Genomic DNA, 17,789 nt, shown 5'->3' with positions numbered 1-17,789 from the left:
ATGTCAAGCTTCAGAAAAATCGCATACAGTGGACATAAACAATATACTTTGGCGAACAACTATTACAAGTAATATTTAAAGAGGGCGTTCCTTTCATTGTTTGCAAAAATCTATAAGTAAATACCGCATAGTAGCACCCAAGGGAATTCCCAAGGGAATTGCGCAAAAGTTGTCATTGAGATCTGATTTCCGTTCCCCTTTCGCATTGTCTGCTCCCCTTGTCTGTTCCCCTTTCACGAGTCAGAAAAAGTTCCAGGGATAATCACAATACCCGCAGCACTAACTCAACGCACCAGGTTGCGTTTCTATGGGGTTATTCCTCTTTTTTTGAGTCACAAGTAGTTGCTGGAAAAGTTGTTTGCTTGAATTTTCAAGTACTTATTCTAACGTAGTGTCAGCAATTTAACTGCAATAAAACCCAGTCTTTATCCAGACTGACACCAGTGAATGTTACGTCTCATCTGGCATGCATCCTCTGGAGAAGTACTCGCGCCCAAGACATTTCCTCGGATTTGATCATGATGATGATGATGACTTTGGTGTGTTTGGCGCATACCCACTCACGGGGATTGGCCAAGAGTAGAACTCACTTTAGATACGGCTTCAGGTAATAAATTTATAAAGCAATAATTGTGATGAATTACCGTAGAAAAATCCATTCTTTAATGAAACCGATTTCATTATTGACCGTATTATACATTTCATTCCTCCTTCATTGCCTCATTTTTTATTATATATACTTTTTTTTCTTTTCGATTGAATCACTGCCTACTGAATCCTTTCGAACTTTCCTCGGATCGGATCTACGGGTGTGCGTAGAAGAAAACGAAGAACGCAGCAGGCAGCTGTCTCGTGCATTGCGCGCCCGCCGCCATTGTGTGCAGCAACTAGGCTTCTTGATCGCCCCGCAGTGCTGTATCGCAACAATCCGGCGAGGTTTCGGAAAGCGCCCAGTGGGAAGAACTTCTTTAACGCCGAGCTACTACTGCCAGCGCCAAGTTGTACTGTTGCGACGACTCGTGTCAGTCGTAATGCACCGGCCTCAATCTGATGCCGCCGCACTGCACCAGAGTTATAACACGACTGGCCACGGATCTCAGCACGCAGCTCCGCAAGACGACCGGAGTGGCCGCGCTCAGAGACCAGCAACCGTGTGGGAACGAATCTCAAAGTACTCGCGGGTGCACGAAACACGGCAGGGATCTCGGCATCTTTCCTTCTGGCGGCTCCCAGGGGCCGGGGTTCTTTCGGTCCAGCAACGATTGCCCGCGCGCCTTTGTCAACGGGACAGCGGACAGGTGAATATTCCGACATGTTCTGTAACCGAAAGAGCGTCTCCAAGACAGAAAGTTGGAAAGGCAGCCTTCACGAGATAGGTCGCGTTCATCTCGGTGGCTTCATGCACCGAAGTTGGCGCGAATCGTAGCTGGAGATATACTAAGGCTGTTTTGAGTGCGTTTTTTTCGCATTGCGGTAATCGCAATAGAAACCTGCATGTCGTTTGTAAACTGGGTGCACAGGCTCCTGAAGCTTATTCGTGGGCAAATTGATGCTTACATCTCAGGCACCGAAAAACAAAACAGGAAAAAAAATTTAAAAAGTAGACACGTCACTGCACTTGTATCCAGTGGGGTGGTTGTTTTCATGGCTGCCTTATTGCGCTGCTTCAATGCTCTTAAGCAGCAAGCAAGTGAGCAAACGTTTCTTCTCTTCAGGTGGCGGTTTGCCATTGGCAGGTCGGCTTTGGTAATGAAGCGTCCAAAATCCTAATTGGCTTGCATCTGCTCTTGAGAGCAATTCAAGCAGAATGATAACTTTGTGAGTAAAGGCTCGGAGCCAAATGAATGTTATACAATAAAGGGACACTAAGGCAAAAAAAATTTTAATTAGGTTAAACTAATGAAGCATTGTTTCAGAACCCTGCAGGCAGTCATTTCAAAAAATAGTTTGATTATTAGATGATAAAATGAAGGTCCAAGTAGCAGTATTTGAATTTTGCGCCCGAACCCCAGCGCCGGTACGTTAGGGTGACGTCAGGGATTCCAAAGTACGTTTTCGCATTTTCGCCTCGTTGGCTGAATAAGGGTTACCGAAACTTGCCATGTTTAATATTGACACGTGTACTTATATTTATCGGGCGACCACGTTTCACCGCCTAACAAATGTTATCGCACAGCGCGGGGCGCGCCTGCATGTATCCGAAGTTTCTGGAAGGTTATCGATCCTTCTATCCGCTGTCTGTTGTCGCCGAACCATGCGTTATCTGATTTCATCGCTTGTCGCGAATGGTGTAGAACTTTGTGGAGGGCACGCAGGTCCCAATGATTAGCCTGGAACATTCGATGACTGCTGTATAAAAGCCGACGCGCTGGACCCATAGAGAAAGAAATTTCAACAAGAGCGGACACTCCCATAGAGCCCAGCGGCCGAATGGACTGTAACACAACAAGCGGATGGTATTAACTCCTTCCGGTTTCGGTTTTGGGCGCGCGCGTTTTGAACACCAGTTGGTACACGCCGCGCCGGCTTCGCTGTTCGGCGCTTCATATTTTTTTTTTTTTTGCTTCTGCTGAGCCCCGCGTGGCCTTGGCGTGGAATCGTTTCATTATTTAGTAAAAATTATTGCGAACGACCTTTACAATACTCCGCCGAATCTGTCAGGTGCAATTTCAGAAAGAAAACGCAAGACGTCTTCTGAAATGATGAAATGTTTATTTTGCTCTCTATAAATACTCGTTCCGGGCTTCTACATTCATCCAACGTTGGGGCACCAGGTAAGCAGTAGTCGTTGCCGTGCGAAGCTCCACCGGATGCCACCAGCTGAAAGAAAGTAAATTACAACCATGTATCATTTTGCTATATTGACCTAACAGGAGTATTGCGTGTAGAGGCGAAACGTGCGCAAGTGGTGAATGAGCGGCATTACGGATAAATTCAAACAATGCCATAAAATCTGAAGGAAACATCCGATTTTCAAGCATCCCTTCCTTCCCGGGCGTTATTTCCTGCCCGTTAGGAGCACAAATACACGGATGACTGCGCGTTTCCAACACAACTCGGCCTCAGTCGACGCGATGGTACGCCAAGTACACAGAGGTGGCTACAACACAGGTTCCGCCAGACCATGTTACTCACTCGCAGAATGCCTTATAGCCGCACTCAAGACAGATTCGTGGATGCAAAGCCTGTTTTCAGTCGCTCAGAATACATAAATGTCCTGTTCTTGAGTTCCTCCGTGTTATCTTTTACGCGTCCTGCCGGCGCAAGCAACACTCCCGTGTTATCACTCTCGGCAACCGCTCGTCGCGTTTTCGACAAGCGTGACTACCGAAATAAGGTATATGTTGTTGCAGAGCTATAAAACGCGTCACAAACGTGTCCCACTAAAGTTCTGTACACGCAAAACTAACTCAATATGGCCGGCTTGCTTTTTGCTAACAGCTTCACAACCCCAGGCGCGGCGAGCAAGCCTCAAGATATCCCAGAAAGTTACCAAATAAATTACAATACTATTTCGGGTCTGAGAATGCGTCACGAACTTCTACAAGTAAGATTAAGTACAATCGCCCAATTTTTTAACCTGAACGCGCGAGCATCGACCGGCCAGTCGATAAGCGCCGTATAACGGAGTACAGCGGCGAAGTGTGCGAGAATACGCCTGGCAGAGGGAAGCTGCATTGGACTGTGCATTGCGCGCACGCGCGTATTCTCGCACACTTCGCCGCTGTACTCCGTTATATGGCGCTTATCGACTGGCCGGTCGATGCTCGCGCGTTCAGGTTAAAAAATTGGGCGATTGTACACGCGAAGCTGCGGCACACAGCCGAGCTGCTTTTCTCTAACTGCGCCACTATGCCGAGCGCGGCCACTGTGCTTTAAAAGTACGCCAAAAAGTAGTGAAATTAGTTACAATAATGTCTGGAGTCACAGAAAGCGCCAGAACTTGTCCCGGTAAGATTCAGTACACGCGAAACTGCGTCACACGGCCAAGGTGCTTTTCGTCAGAAAGCCAGGTGCGGCAAGCGTGCCCAAAAATTACCGAAATAAGTTATAATTATGCTTGGTCTCATAGAAAGCGTCGCAAACATCTCCCAGTACGAGTAATTAACTCATTAACTAGGCTTGGACTGCGGAGCTGTTTTTCGATAATTGCGTCACTACATAGGTTCAGTTTTGTGCAGTAATCCTAAATGTGCTTGAAGTGCGTCGCAGACTGTGAAACAAAATTGCTCACCTTGCTGTAGTCCAGTAGTGCAGCGGTGCCGTGTCGAAATGCAGACGGAACACAAGAGAACGCCGGGAGCCCAGAAAACGGGCTACATCCAAAAGAGACGGGTCGCCGAGCTCGCGAGCTTCACATGCGCAGCCGGCCTCGCTCACTCCTGCGGCTTGTCTGGCGCATGACGTATGCACGCGCGTCTGGCGTGCCGCTAGCTTGTTGCTAGGCAACGCAACAAAAAGTTGCAAAGTATAAGTTCATTTACACGCAAAACTTTCTCACTTTTAATGGGAAAGAATAAAAAAAAATAAAACGTTGTCTGGAAGTTTATCTCACGTTCTTTTTTTCTGATGCTCGCGTCAACTAACGGATGGAGTTGAAACTAGGCGTGACGTGTTTCCTGTTGCCAATTTTTGAAGAGAATCTTGTTGTTCTCTCTTGTTGAATTTCTTTCTCTATGCTGGACCCGCTGATCAGATTTTCGGCGATCGCCGACCGTGTTCGCCGCTGTCGTTGTGCTATAAGTGTAGCCTGTTTTTGTGGGCACAGGCTCACCCAATAAAAGTTCGTTTTGTCTTTTACAGTATTGCTACTGTGTTCTTCAACGTCACCACCACGTGACAATATTTGGTTCCTTTAGAACACGATGTAGTCAATATGTACCGCTATGTATAATTAGTAGGCCCTAGAAGATGCCATCAAAATTCAAGACGTAACAGCCCCCACGTGCGGGAACTTACGTAGGCGTCGCCACCCGTATTTCGTTCTTGTGCTTTTTCTGGCTTACCATACGTCTTATCGTTGCAAGAGTGGTGTTTTTGGTGTTGTAGAACGGTAATTTAGGGATGCAGAAGAAATCATTTCTGACTTTAGTGTCCCTTTAAGTACTTCGAATTACATTTAACAAAAGGTTAACAAAAGGTTGTTTTCGCGTTGCTTTTATTTTTGTCATTTAGTATTGCACTTCATGATTTGATCAAAATATAATAGGGCGGAATAAATAAGGTATAAGCTAATTTTGGCAATGTTCATGCCAATATTACAATTTATTGCAAACTCTATATATTTCAGCGGAGAGCTGCGCAGAAGAAGCGGCCTTTGTCATTCTGGTCGTGGATCCGCTGGGGCAGCCACGGCATCGCTTCTCGCTCCAGTTGACTTCTCGAAGACGATCGTTGACAACGGACGGAATGAGCTCGGAGCTGCCGCCGCGTGTTGTGAACCAGGGCGACGCCTCCGCCGGCCCCGGGTTGTCGAAGCCTCCGCCCACCTCCTGACCATCGCGGGAACACTGCGCAGCCTTAGTCACGTCTTCAGCGGTGGGGCTTGGCGCCTGGGCGACGTGTCTCGCTTTGAGTGCACCCACAGCTTTTGCCTGGCTGGTTTCGCGCACGGGGTCGACAAGCCCGCAGTCGTCACCTTCCACGATTTGTCCCGTCCCGCGGGCAGTCCCACCGCTGCTTGCATCCACAGGGACTGCGAAATTCGGTGAAGCCGATCACTCCTCCACTATTCTGACTTTGGCTGAGTAATTGTCACACAAAGTTTCGTACTTTTCAAGCAGTACAAGGACGTCTTGGCAGATCTTGTGGAGATTATAGGCTCCCATAAAATCGGGTCTCCGAAGGCTGGCACGGAAGACGGGATGCGCTTGCGAAATTTTGCCGATGGCGCGCCTCTCGAGGAGCCGGCGAATTACGAAGCACGCCGGTGACCTGGACCTTTCGCCGTTGTTTTTTTCCGTACAATCCTGTGGCAACTCGATTGCAGCTTCATATTTTTTAGCGCGAGATCTTATTTGTTCTTACATTTGTAAAAATATATGTTCGTATATGCTATATTCGTTGATTGGCTGGAATATTTCTTTTTACCCAGCGTTGTTACTTTCTTGGAATTATGCGTATGGTAACAAGCATGAGCTGAAACGTCTTGCCATCATGACGACAGGACTGGACTACGCAAGTGCGCTCAATGCAGTCCGGCTGTGCCATCATATACATAGCGCACAGTAAACAAAGGAAGAAAATATGGCACGCGCATTCAGCTGTGAACTCTGTTCGCACTTCCTACTCTCTTTGCGTCCTTGTTCAATGCGCGCTACGTACATGAAGCCAAGATATACACAAACACGTTCCAATCGCCGCACTTGCGCATCAAAGTACTCTTAATCTTTGTGGCAGATATAACATGCGACTTACTAGCTTTTACGTATGTATAACATGTATACGGATGTGGAGCAACCCGCCGTGGTTGCTCAGTGGCTATGGTGTTGGGCTGCTGAGCACGAGGCCGCGGGATCGGATCCCCGCCACGGCGGCCGCATTTCGATGGGGGCGAAATGCGAAAACACCCATGTGCTTAGATTTAGGTGCACGTTAAAGAACCCCAGGTGGTCAAAATTTCCGGGAGTCCTCCACTACGGCGTGCCTCATAATCAGAAAGTGGTTTTGGCACGTAAAACCCCAAATATTATTATTATTATTATGTGGAGCAAACAAATTACCTACGCCCAACCTAACTCTACCGTACGTAGGCATTTCACACCTCACAGCACGAAACTAGGGGCCACAGTGCCCTTAATCTTTCGTTCACTATGGTCGTCCGCCTTGTTATACACTAGGCACTACCTTACCGTTGCCAAGCTACGGTAATCTTTGTATATCCGAGATGTCTGTCTTTCTGGAGAGGCCCAACTACTTGCTTTGCAGAGCGTTTTTTTTTTTTCGAAACAGCTCGAAGGCCAGCTACAACCGCGGACGCCGACACCTGATGTATGGCACACGTGACTGAGTGAGTCAAGAAAGGGGCTAACAGATGGAATAACACACTGCGGTATAAAGGATATAAACAAGGATAAGGTGCCTCAGAAAGGCTGGCCGGTCTTTCTGGGGCACCTTATTCCTCTTTATAACCTTTATCCCACAAGGACTTCCTGAGTGAATGAAAAAACGTTTACTGGGTCCAGAAAAACGCGCTAAAACGCGCACTCGGCTATTCGCACGACGGGACGGACTGGTCTAGCCGGCAGGCCTGATCGTGGGCGCGCTGGATGGCCAGCATTTGGTCTTCAAAGATGGCACTTCGCACGTTCGCGTCCCACTTTTCCTTGGTGATCTTCAGGCACAACGACCCGCACTCCCAGAGCATGTGAGACAAAGTAGCAACCTCACCACAGGGCACGCAAAAACAATTCGGGTAAATGTCAGGATATATGGTGTTAAGGGACGCCGGATTTGGGTAGGATTTAGTTTGCAGGAGTCTGAGTGGGAAAGCCTCCGGCCTGCTTAGCTTGGAATAAGGTGGCCGGAAAACTCTTCTCTCTAAGTAAAAGAATTTAATAATTTCATTGTGCGTGATAGGAGCGTCTCTGTGTCCGGAGAGAAAGTCGCCCGATCCGAGGGCAGCGCGGTCGGTAAAGCACGCGCAACCATGTGGGCAGCGAGTGAGTGAAGAAACATTTATTGTAGGTCCGGCGAGGACGCGAACTCGTCGCGCACCCGGCTAGTCTCACGTCGGGACCGGCAGGTCTAGCCCACCGGCCCGGTCGCGGGCACGCCGGACAGCCAGGATTTGCTTTTCCAGAGCGGGGCTACGCAGAAGCGAGTCCCACTCCTCCTTGATGAACTTGGGGTATGTCGACCCGCACTCCCACAGCATGTGCGCTAGAGTAGAGGTCTGCCCGCAGGTGGGGCAGGCGTCGTCGCGATACACGTCCGGGTAAGCCTCGTGGAGAACGGACAGACACGGATACGTATTAGTCTGCAGAAGCCTAAGAGAAACGGCTTGCGCCCTATTCAACCTGGGGTGAGGGGGTGGAAAGACCCTTCTAGACATGTAGAAGAATTTAATAATCTCGTTGTGAGTAGCAGGAGCATCCCTGTGGCCGTAGGGAGGAGGGGAGTCGGTGCTTCTTGCAGAGGAAGCGCGGTCGGTGAGGTCACGCGCAGCCTCGTGAGCAGACTCATTCAGGTTCAGGGGAGCACCCTCGACCGACCCTACATGAGCTGGAAACCAGTGGATTGAATGATGCGTGAGAGCATATCGATTCGAGTTGCTAAGAAGACGAGCAGCTTGCTTGGCGATGCAACCCTTCTGAAAAGCCCTAACTGCCGTTTTGGAATCGCTATATATCTCGGACCCACGACCGTCTAGCAGGGCGAGGGCGATGGCGGCTGGCTCGGCGACTCCGGGGTCTGAAGTGCGAATGGAGGCGCAATTAGAAATCTTGCCGCTGGAGTCGACCACAACGATGGCAAAGGTCTTCCCATCGCTGTACTCCGCCTCATTGAGTTTCAGAGGAACCCCCTCAATAGCACCGACGTGGGCCGGGAACCGAAGGATGGAGTGTATGCAGCTGTCGCCGTTTTTGGCTCCTCTCATAATTTGAACTACCTGCAGGGCTACCCGGCTTTTCTGGAATGCCCTGATGGTCACTTTCAGACCGCTATACAGCCTATCTCTACGACCGTCTTCCATGTCTAGTGCAATGGCCACTTGCTCGGCGTCTTCGGGGTCCGTCGTCCGGACCGAGGCACAGCTGATGACTTTGCCCAGCGTGTCCACGACGGAAACCGCAAAAGCCTTGCCATCTCGGTACGCGGCGGCGTCCACAAAGCTTGTTTCGATCTTGTCCTTGTATATTTGCTTTAGTATAATTGACTCCCTTGCCTTGCGACGACCTGCGTTGTGCACGGGATCAACGTTGCGTGGCAATGAGGCGAGGACGAGCTTCTCTCCTGTTTTTCTGGGTATTTGGATGTTGTCAGCCAAGCTCTTGTTGGGGGCGAGCACGATGTTCTCGAGGATACGCCTGCCGGCTGGCATGGTTGACAGCCGAGTTAGCTGGGCCCGTTCCTGAGCCTCGGCTATCTCCTCCATGGTGCTGTGTATAGGCCGAGCCGGACAAGGTCCTTGGCATGCTTTCTGACGCGCAGCCAGAGGGTTCTCTTGATGAATTTTCTAATGAGGGCATTGAACTCGTCCCGCTCGGCTCTGAGCCAGTCGTGCATGGCCACCGCGTAGGTGAAGTGGCACAGCACAAAGGCGTTGATGAGCCGAAGTAGGTTGCCCTCCTTGAGGCCACTATGTCTGTTCGGGACCCTTCGCACGAGGCGAAAAGCGTTGTCGGTCTTCGCAATTATGTTGCGCAACGCAGTGCCGTTGCCGCCCCCCGATTCGATGAAAACTCCAGAGCTCTGATGGCGTCGACCCTGGGTATCGGGTCACCGCTCCGACTGAACAGGTGAATGTCACTTTCCGAGACCGGTTTCCAGCCCATGTGTCTTCCCCTCTTTCTTCTTTGTAAAACAAGCTCGGATTTGGTGGGGGAGCACCTGAGTCCAGTGGGTAGCAGGTACTGCTCCGTGATGTCTACGGCCTCTTACATGACACGTCACTTAGTGTGGCTGTGCAAACCAACAAGAAAACGTGGGTTATGGGAAGTACTGGCCTACTATGTTGGATCATATGTCATTAGTGATCGTATAAGTGAACTGACCCACCGCATCGCATGCCTCACCTCAAATGGCCGATGGTCAGCAAAGGCTGAACTTACAGATGTCGATCACTTGATTGATAGTGTGAATATGGTCTATTGTTGAGTAGTCTTTACGGAATCCTGCCTGGTCCTTTGGTTGACAGAAGTCTAAGGTGTTCCTGATTCTATTTGCGATTACCTTAGTAAATACTTTGTAGGCAACGGACAGTAAGCTCTCATCGGTCTATAATTTTTCAAGTCTTTGGCGTCCCCTTTCTTATGGCTTAGGATTATGTTAGCGTTCTTCAAAGATTCCGGTACGCTCGAGGTCATGAGGCATTGCGTATACAAGGTGGCCATTTTCTCTAGAACAATCTGACCACCACCCTTCAACAAATCTGCTGTTACCTGATCCTCCCCAGCTGCCTTCCCCTTTTGCATAGCTCCTAAGGCTTTCTTTAATTCTTCTGGCGTTACCTGTGGGATTTTGAATTCCTCTAGGCTATTCTCTCTTCCACTATCGTCGTGGGTGCCACTGGTACTGTATAAATCTCTAAAGAACTCCTCAGCCCAGGCACGAACACAGGAAGGGGGGAAGGGGGCGGGGGGCCCTGCCCCCCCCCCCCCCCGAAACTAAGTGGCATACCCCCCCCCCCTCACCACCCACGCCACCACTCCTCACACATTCCTAAAGCGCCGCCAGATCAATGTTGAGACTTGGCAGCTATTAATCGGTCAGCATTATGCTGCCTTTTCACTCCTTTTAGATGGCGGTAGTTCTCGGCATCTCTTGTAATGTGAAGGACAGTTTTCTCACAGATTCCGCACCCATGCGATTAACTAGATATGCGTTCAGTTGTCACCATCGTTTCAACCGTCACGCGCACAGCTGTTGCTTTTGTTAGTTCAACCTTCTTTGTTTAGGCTGATCCTGGTAGGAGGAAAGGGATGTGGCTGTTACTGAGCTGGTCTGTACTCTCGTGGAACGAGTTGCGGCTGGAGTAAACGCCAATTGCGTTTAACTTTTCCATTTGCTTCATTATTTCCTTGAGTTACGGCTCGCCGTGAGGCTGGCAGATGCCCGCAACCATATACACGTGATATGGGTTAGATAAGATGGGAAATAAAATAATGTGAAAGTGCGTCCATCATAAAACCCTGCAATAACCCTTAAACCCATAAGCAAGATGACTGTCGCCCGTTACCTCGTCTGTTTTTCCCTAATTGTATAGCACTTTTCGTGCAAAACTGGCAACTGGAAACAAAAATCTCAAGGAGTTGAGAAATAAGCGATCTACTAAGGGAGAGAGCAAGGGCGACAACCAAACTGCAAGGAAAATCGAATAATAAAAATGTTAACCGTTATTTATGAGAATATTTATGGATCAACATCTTTTTATTTAAAGAGGAAGTAGAGAAAAGGCTGCCGGAAGTGGAGAATAATTACTTGCTTTGAATGGCGCTTCTACAGTTATCGGTCGAACCACCTCACGTAGCCACTTCTCTGCTGTGCTTATGTGGGTGTTCATCTAACCTTTCGCGGTGAGCGCAGTACATCTAGAATCGCAGAGTCCTGCGCTCTACGTTGTTGTCAAAACTGTCACTGTCAAAACTGATCAACAAGGCGAAAATAACTGATATTCGAAACTAGAACACGAGAAAGACTGAAGAAGTTGTAAAAAATGTACGCAGCCTGAAATCAGTAAAAAAGAAACCTGGCTTGGGACAAACCAGGATGTATACACTAAAATATAATATCATCAGCAATCTCGAAGATATAGTAAAAACAGCGGAAAAATTCTAAGCTGACCTGTATACAGTACTCAGAGGAGACACGATACCTCACTTAGAAACAGTAATGAACAGGATACAGAAACTCTCCTATAACTAGCGATGAGGTCAGAAGGGCCCTGCAAGAAATGAAACGGTGAAGAGCGGGAAGAGAATGTGGAATAACAGTCGATTTAATCAAAGATGGAGGAAACATAATGCTTGGAAAACTGGCGGCTCTTTATACGAAGTGTCTATCGACTGCAAGGGTCCCAGAAAACTGGAAGAATGCAGATATTATACTAATCCACAAAAAAAGAGACGTTAACGAATTGAAAAATTATAGGACCATTAGCTTGCTCCCAGTATTATATAATATATTTACCAACATAATCTCCAATAGAATAAGGGAAACACTGGATTTTGTCAACCAAGGGAAGAGGCTAGCTCCAGGAAGAGATACTTTACAATGGATCACATCCATGTCATCACTCAGGTTATTGTGAAATCCGCACAGTACAATAAGCCTCTTTACGTGGCTTATATAGATTACGAAAAGGCATTTGATTCAGTAGAGATACCAGCCGTCATAGAGGCACTACGTAATCAAGGAGTACAGAACGCTCACGTAAAAAGCTTGGAAAATATTGCTACGTGCGTGTGGTATTTGCTTGTTTGAACGAGGCGCGTGGGCGCTATCACTTCAGAAAAGAGGAGGAAGAGCGAACTGGGCTCGCGCTGTGAATCTAACCTGTCAGCGCTGCAACCGCTGTTCTAAATATAATCTGTAAATAGTTTCTCGTCTTACTGACTCGTCCTTCGCGTAAGAATATTTACAGCGGTTCTACGGCTACCTTAATTCTACACAAGAAAAGCAAGGAGATACCTATAGAGAAAGGGGTCAGACAGGGAGTCAATGCTATTCAAGCTATTAAACTGGGAAGGCTTAGGGGTAAAGATCGACGGCAAATATCTCAGCAACATTTTTTTTGCCGATGACATTGTTCTATTCAACAACAATGCAGACGAGTGACAACAAATGATTGGAGACCTTAACTGAGAGAGTATAAGAGTGGGGTTGAATATTAATATGCAGAAGGCGAAGATAATGATAAATAGTCGGGCAAAGGAACAAGACATCAGGATCGCCAGTTGGCCACTAGAGACTGTGAAGGAGTTCGTTTACCTAGGTCAATTAATCACAGGAAACCCTGATCATGAGAAGTAAATTCACAGAAGAATAAGAATAAGTTGGATCGCATACGGCAGACATTGCCAGCTCCTTACTGGAAGCTTACCGTTATTATTGAAAAGTAAGGTGTGCACTCAGCGCATTTTGCCAGTGCTTACATATGGGGCAGAGACTTGAGATCAAGTTAAGAACCGCGCAAAGAGCGATCGGACGAAGATTGCTAGGCATAACGTTAAGAGAGAGAAAGAGAGCGGTTTGGATCAGAGAGCGAACGGGTATAGACGATATTCTAATTGACATCAAGAGGAAGAAATGTAGCTAGGCATGTCACGTAATGCGCCGGTAAGATAACCGTTGGACCATTAAGGTTACAGAATGGGTACCAAGAGAAGGGAGGCGCAGTAGAAGACGGCAGAAAATTATGGGCGCGTTGCAAGTGCTAGGCGGCGCCCTGTCTTTTCGACCCCTAGCGCCATCTGACGAGCAGTTGCGTGAATGCGGTAGGATTACTCACGGCGTCAGCAGCTCGCGCTGCGTGTTTGGCGCCTTGTCAAACGGTAGCGATGGCGCGAAACAGCGTGCCGGTATTAATTTTCACCGGGTTTCGGGAATTACAACATCTTCACAGCTTTTTTTCGTGAAAACAATTTAGAGAAAGGAAGTCGTCTATTTGAAGTGGGGCCCGTCTACGACGTGAGAGAAGTGTTGAACTCGCACTGATCGGAAGTGACTGCTATGTGTATTCCGCAAGCGAAAAATAACGCACCAGTAACATGCGTGAAGCTCAGCGTAAGTTACTTCGAAGAACTTATTGTTGGGCGATTTGGTACATATCAGCGAACATTGTTTAACTGCGCGAACAAACGGACCGCAGAGGCAGCATGGGACAAGGATGGGCGCAGACTTGCAACTAAAGCTTATTCCACAACTTTTTTTTTTTGTGCCGCAGCCGAGATAGCCGAGCCAGAGAGCTACTCGAGGCGTACCATATTGGAAAGAAGGAACAAGACTGTGTCAGTGACACCTCAGTTTATATACACAACAGTGAGATGAGGCTTATTGACGAGCGTAGCTAGGTCGCGTAAAACTCTTGCTTGGGCTAGTTGGTTCATGCTTGAAGTAGTAAAGGCAAGGCGCAGAAGACCAGGACTCAAGAAGAACACAAACGACAAGACCGGTCCTGTCGTTTGTGTTTTTCTTCTTGAGTCCTGGTCTTCTGCGCCTTGCCTTTACTACTTCTAGCTAGGACGCGTTTTGCATATACAAGGTTTTTCTTTTCTTTTATCTTTTCTTTTTTTCGCGCACGCGCAGTAGTGTATGTCGGGGGTTTACTTATATGTGGTCGTTGTGGAATAAACATTAGTTGCAAGTCTGCGCCCGTCCTTGTCCCATGCTGTCTCTGAGCTCAGTCTGTTCGCGCAGTTAAACAATGTTCGTAAGTTACTTCGTTATATACGGTGTGGACGCATGAAATTATAGGCGACATTGATTCTTGAAGATCGGCGACAGCAAACCAATCCTAGCGAGGAGCTGCGATTGCCGTGCTGGCATCGCAGGGAAGTGCAAGGACGCCGCGGTAGTTTCCCTGTACGTACAGGACGGCAAATACGGATCTAAAACATCTCATCCAAGAACGTGGGGCGTACGAACGACTCGTAAGACCTACCCGAGGTATTCTAACGTTGCTCTCCCCAAACAGACACAAAAAAAGGGGAGGAACTTACCGGTTGTGTTAGACTACGCTGGCAAAATATTTTCGCCCAAGGTACTGGAAGTGCGATGCATATATGTTGCGATTTTTCAGTGCGTGCAAAGGGGGTTCCAATAAACCACGTTGTCAAAAAATTTGGTGATCTCAACTGCCCCTTAGTTGATAAGCTGGGCGCAGAAGGGTGTATGCCAGCTTAAACAGCTGGAACCTTTCCTCAAATCTCTCAGCAAGCCCTCGCTGTTTGAATGAGAGAGGACTGGGAAAGAGTTCCACAGCTTTACTGCGGTACAGAGTGGGAACAAACTACTTTGTTTTCTGCATATCCTGGTACGCACTGCAGGTGTCCCCTTGCTGCCATCATTGCTGTAAAAGCAAAGAATTCAGCCTTAACGCACTTGGCATAACGCCGGAACATAAAACAGCTGATGCCGTCGGACGAGCGCTATCCATGTTGACGCTGTTCTGCTTCATACGGTCGGCTTCGAAACCTGTAAAACTTTGTTTCTCGTGAGTTGCTGTACGTGCTGTTGCAGCCCGCTACGCGACAGCTCGGGTTGCACTTCGGCCTTGCTCAGAAAAGGCAACAGCTACGCGCGAAACAGTCCACATACAGGCTTTCCGAACGCAATCGGGCCGGTCGTATCCTGCCGGATCCGCGCTCGCCGCCGCGAGGGGCGCCCTAGTAGGCGCGGGAACTACGTTCGCAACCTGCCTATAGATGGTGCGATAAAATTAGGAAATTCGCGGGTGCTAGTTGGAATCGGTTGGCGGCAGGACAGGGGTAATTGGAGATCGCAGGGAGAGGCCTTCGTCCTGCAGTGGACATAAAACATGATGATGATGATGATGATGATGATGATGATGATGATGATGATGATGATGGAGGAGGTAGTGGGCCCCCCCCCCCCCCGAAAAAAAATCCTGGGTACGTGCCTGCCTCAGCCACTTGAACTATCTCATCCATATTAGTAACGATATTGCCGGCTTTGTCTCCTAACGCACACATCTGAGTCTTGCCTATTCCTAGTTTCTTCTTCAATGTTTTTAGGCTTCCTCCGTTCCTGAGAGCCTGTTCAATTTCTATCCATATTATAGTTCCTGATGTCCGCTGTCTTACGCTTGTTGATTAACTTAGAAAGTTCTGCCAATTCTATTCTAGCTGTAGGGTTAGAGGCTTTCATACATTGGCGTTTCTTGATCAGATCTTTCGTCTCCTGCGATAGCTTACTGGTTTCCTGTCTAACGGCGGTACCACAGACTTCTACTGCGCCCTCCTTAATGATGCCCATGAGATAGCCGTTCATTGCTTCAACACTAAGGTCCTCTTCCCGAGTTAAAGCCGAATACCTGCTCTGTAGCTTGATCCGGAATTCCTCTAGTTTCCCTCTTACCGCTAACTCATTGAGTGGCTTCTTGTGTACCAGTTTCTTCCGTTCCCTCCTCAAGTCCAGGCTAATTCGAGTTCTTACCATCCTATGGTCACTGCAGCGTACCTTTACGAGCACGTCTACATCTTGTATGATGTCAGGGTTCGCGCAGAGTATGAAGTCGATTTCATTTCTAGTCTCACCATTCGGGCTCCTGGACGTCCACTTTCGGCTAACCGGCTTGCAGAAAAAGGTATTCATTATCCGCATATTATTCTGTTCTGCAAACTCTACTAATAACTCTCCTCTGCTATTCCTAGAGCCTATGCCATATTCCCCCGCTGACTTGCCTCCAGCCTTCTTCTTGCCTACCCTGGCATTGAAGTCGCCCATCAGTATAGTGTATTTTGTTTTGACTTTACCCATCGCCGATTCCACGTCTTCATAGCTTTCGACTTCCTGGTCATCATGACTGCATGCAGGGGCATAGACTTGTACCACCTTCAATTTGTACCTCTTATTAAGTTCCACAACAAGACCTGCCACCCTCTCGTTAATGCTATAGAATTCCTGTATGTTACCAACTATTTCCTTATTAATCAGGAATCCGACTCCTAGTTCTAGTCTCTCCGCTAAGCCCCGGTAGCACAGTACATGCCCGCTTTTTAGCACTGTATATGCTTCTTTTGTCCTCCTAACCTCACTGAGCCCTATTATATCCCATTTACTACCCTCTAATTCCTCCAATAACACTGCTAGACTAGCCTCACTAGATAACGTTCTAACGTTAAACGTTGCCAGGTTCAGATTCCAATGGTGGCCTGTCCGGAGCCAGGTATTCTTAGCACCCTCTGCAGCGTCACAGATCTGACCGCCGCCGTGGTCAGTTGCTTCGCGGCTGCTGGGGACTGAGGGCCGGGGTTTGATTGTTGTATTCATAGAGGAGGTTGTGGCCAAGTACTGCACCAGGGTGGCCAATCCTGCTCTGGTGAGAGAGTGCGTTACCGGTTCTGGTCACCGGGATCAGGCCGCACTCCAGGCCTGTTTGTGCAATTTTCTCAATACACGTTTTTTTGTATTTTCCGGTGGAGAATTGCGTGGCACCGGGATTTGAACCACGCTCCTCTTGCACGGGAGACGGATACTCTACCGTCCCCGCAGGAGTTAAATTGAAAAATAAATTATGGGGTTTTACGTGACAAAACCACTTTCTGATTATGAGGCACGCCGTAGTGGAGGACTCCGAAAATTTCGACCACCTGGGGTTCTTTAACGTGCACCTAATTTTAAGTACACGGGTGTTTTCGCATTTCGCCCCCATCGAAATGCGGCCGCCGTGGCCGGGGTCCGATCCCGCGACCTCGTGCTCAGCAGTCTAACACCATAGCCACTGAGCAACCACGGCGGGTCCCGCAGGAGTTGTACGCCTCATTTAACCTACAGTGGTGCCCTATTTGATCAGTCAAGGTGGACAAATCTGAGCTCGGTTATACCGCACGGGTGGCACTCGGCTTGAGAACCTGGTATTTATGACCTGCACATGTGTGGCCATACATAATTTAGGAAATATATATTTTTTTAGGAGGGTTCCCGTACAGTGATAAAATAAAGGAAAAGACATTAAAAAGAAAGAAAAAAAAAGGAATATAACAGGTGATTTGAACCCTCGACCCTTGGATGTTGCCCGGAAAGATAGCTCAGTCGGTTGGTTCGTCAGGCCACAGGTTACTTTCAAGCACCATAGCTCCTGCTCGGAGCCCCATACTTACGTGGAAAGGGACTGATGATGTCCGCGATAGTCGCTGTCCGCGATAGTGGTTGGAAGGCATACTTTCTTTGAAGAAATGACCACCTGAGGAGAAGAGCGAACTCGAGCTGCTTCAGAGACTAGGAAAACGACAAACCGCCTTAAAATATTTAGACTTGAGGGGAAAGCTTCGTTAACAAACTATAACCTGGCAATCAGCACTCGAATACGAAGAGAGAAATTATTGAGACGTGGAAAATTCCCTTGAAGTAAATATGGTTTGCGAGACAAATGCTTGTAAGTATTG

At 48.2% G+C, this 17,789-nt stretch overlaps 1 long non-coding RNA gene across 1 annotated transcript; it reads left to right on the top strand.

The window, feature by feature from the left end:
* Nucleotides 1-865: 865 nt before the first annotated feature.
* On the top strand, nt 866-6,059 carry LOC135914738 (uncharacterized). The gene is made up of 2 exons (XR_010568403.1): nt 866-1,298; nt 5,291-6,059. It is a non-coding gene; the product is annotated as an uncharacterized lncRNA (long non-coding RNA).
* The last annotated feature ends 11,730 nt before the right edge of the window (nt 6,060-17,789 follow it).

The sequence above is a fragment of the Dermacentor albipictus genome, unplaced genomic scaffold (assembly GCF_038994185.2).
Source record: "Dermacentor albipictus isolate Rhodes 1998 colony unplaced genomic scaffold, USDA_Dalb.pri_finalv2 scaffold_14, whole genome shotgun sequence".
In the NCBI taxonomy this organism is placed as follows: Eukaryota; Metazoa; Arthropoda; class Arachnida; order Ixodida; family Ixodidae; genus Dermacentor; species Dermacentor albipictus.
The sequence above is the reverse complement of the archived record's forward strand: the minus strand, read 5'-3'. Positions and strand labels throughout refer to the sequence as shown.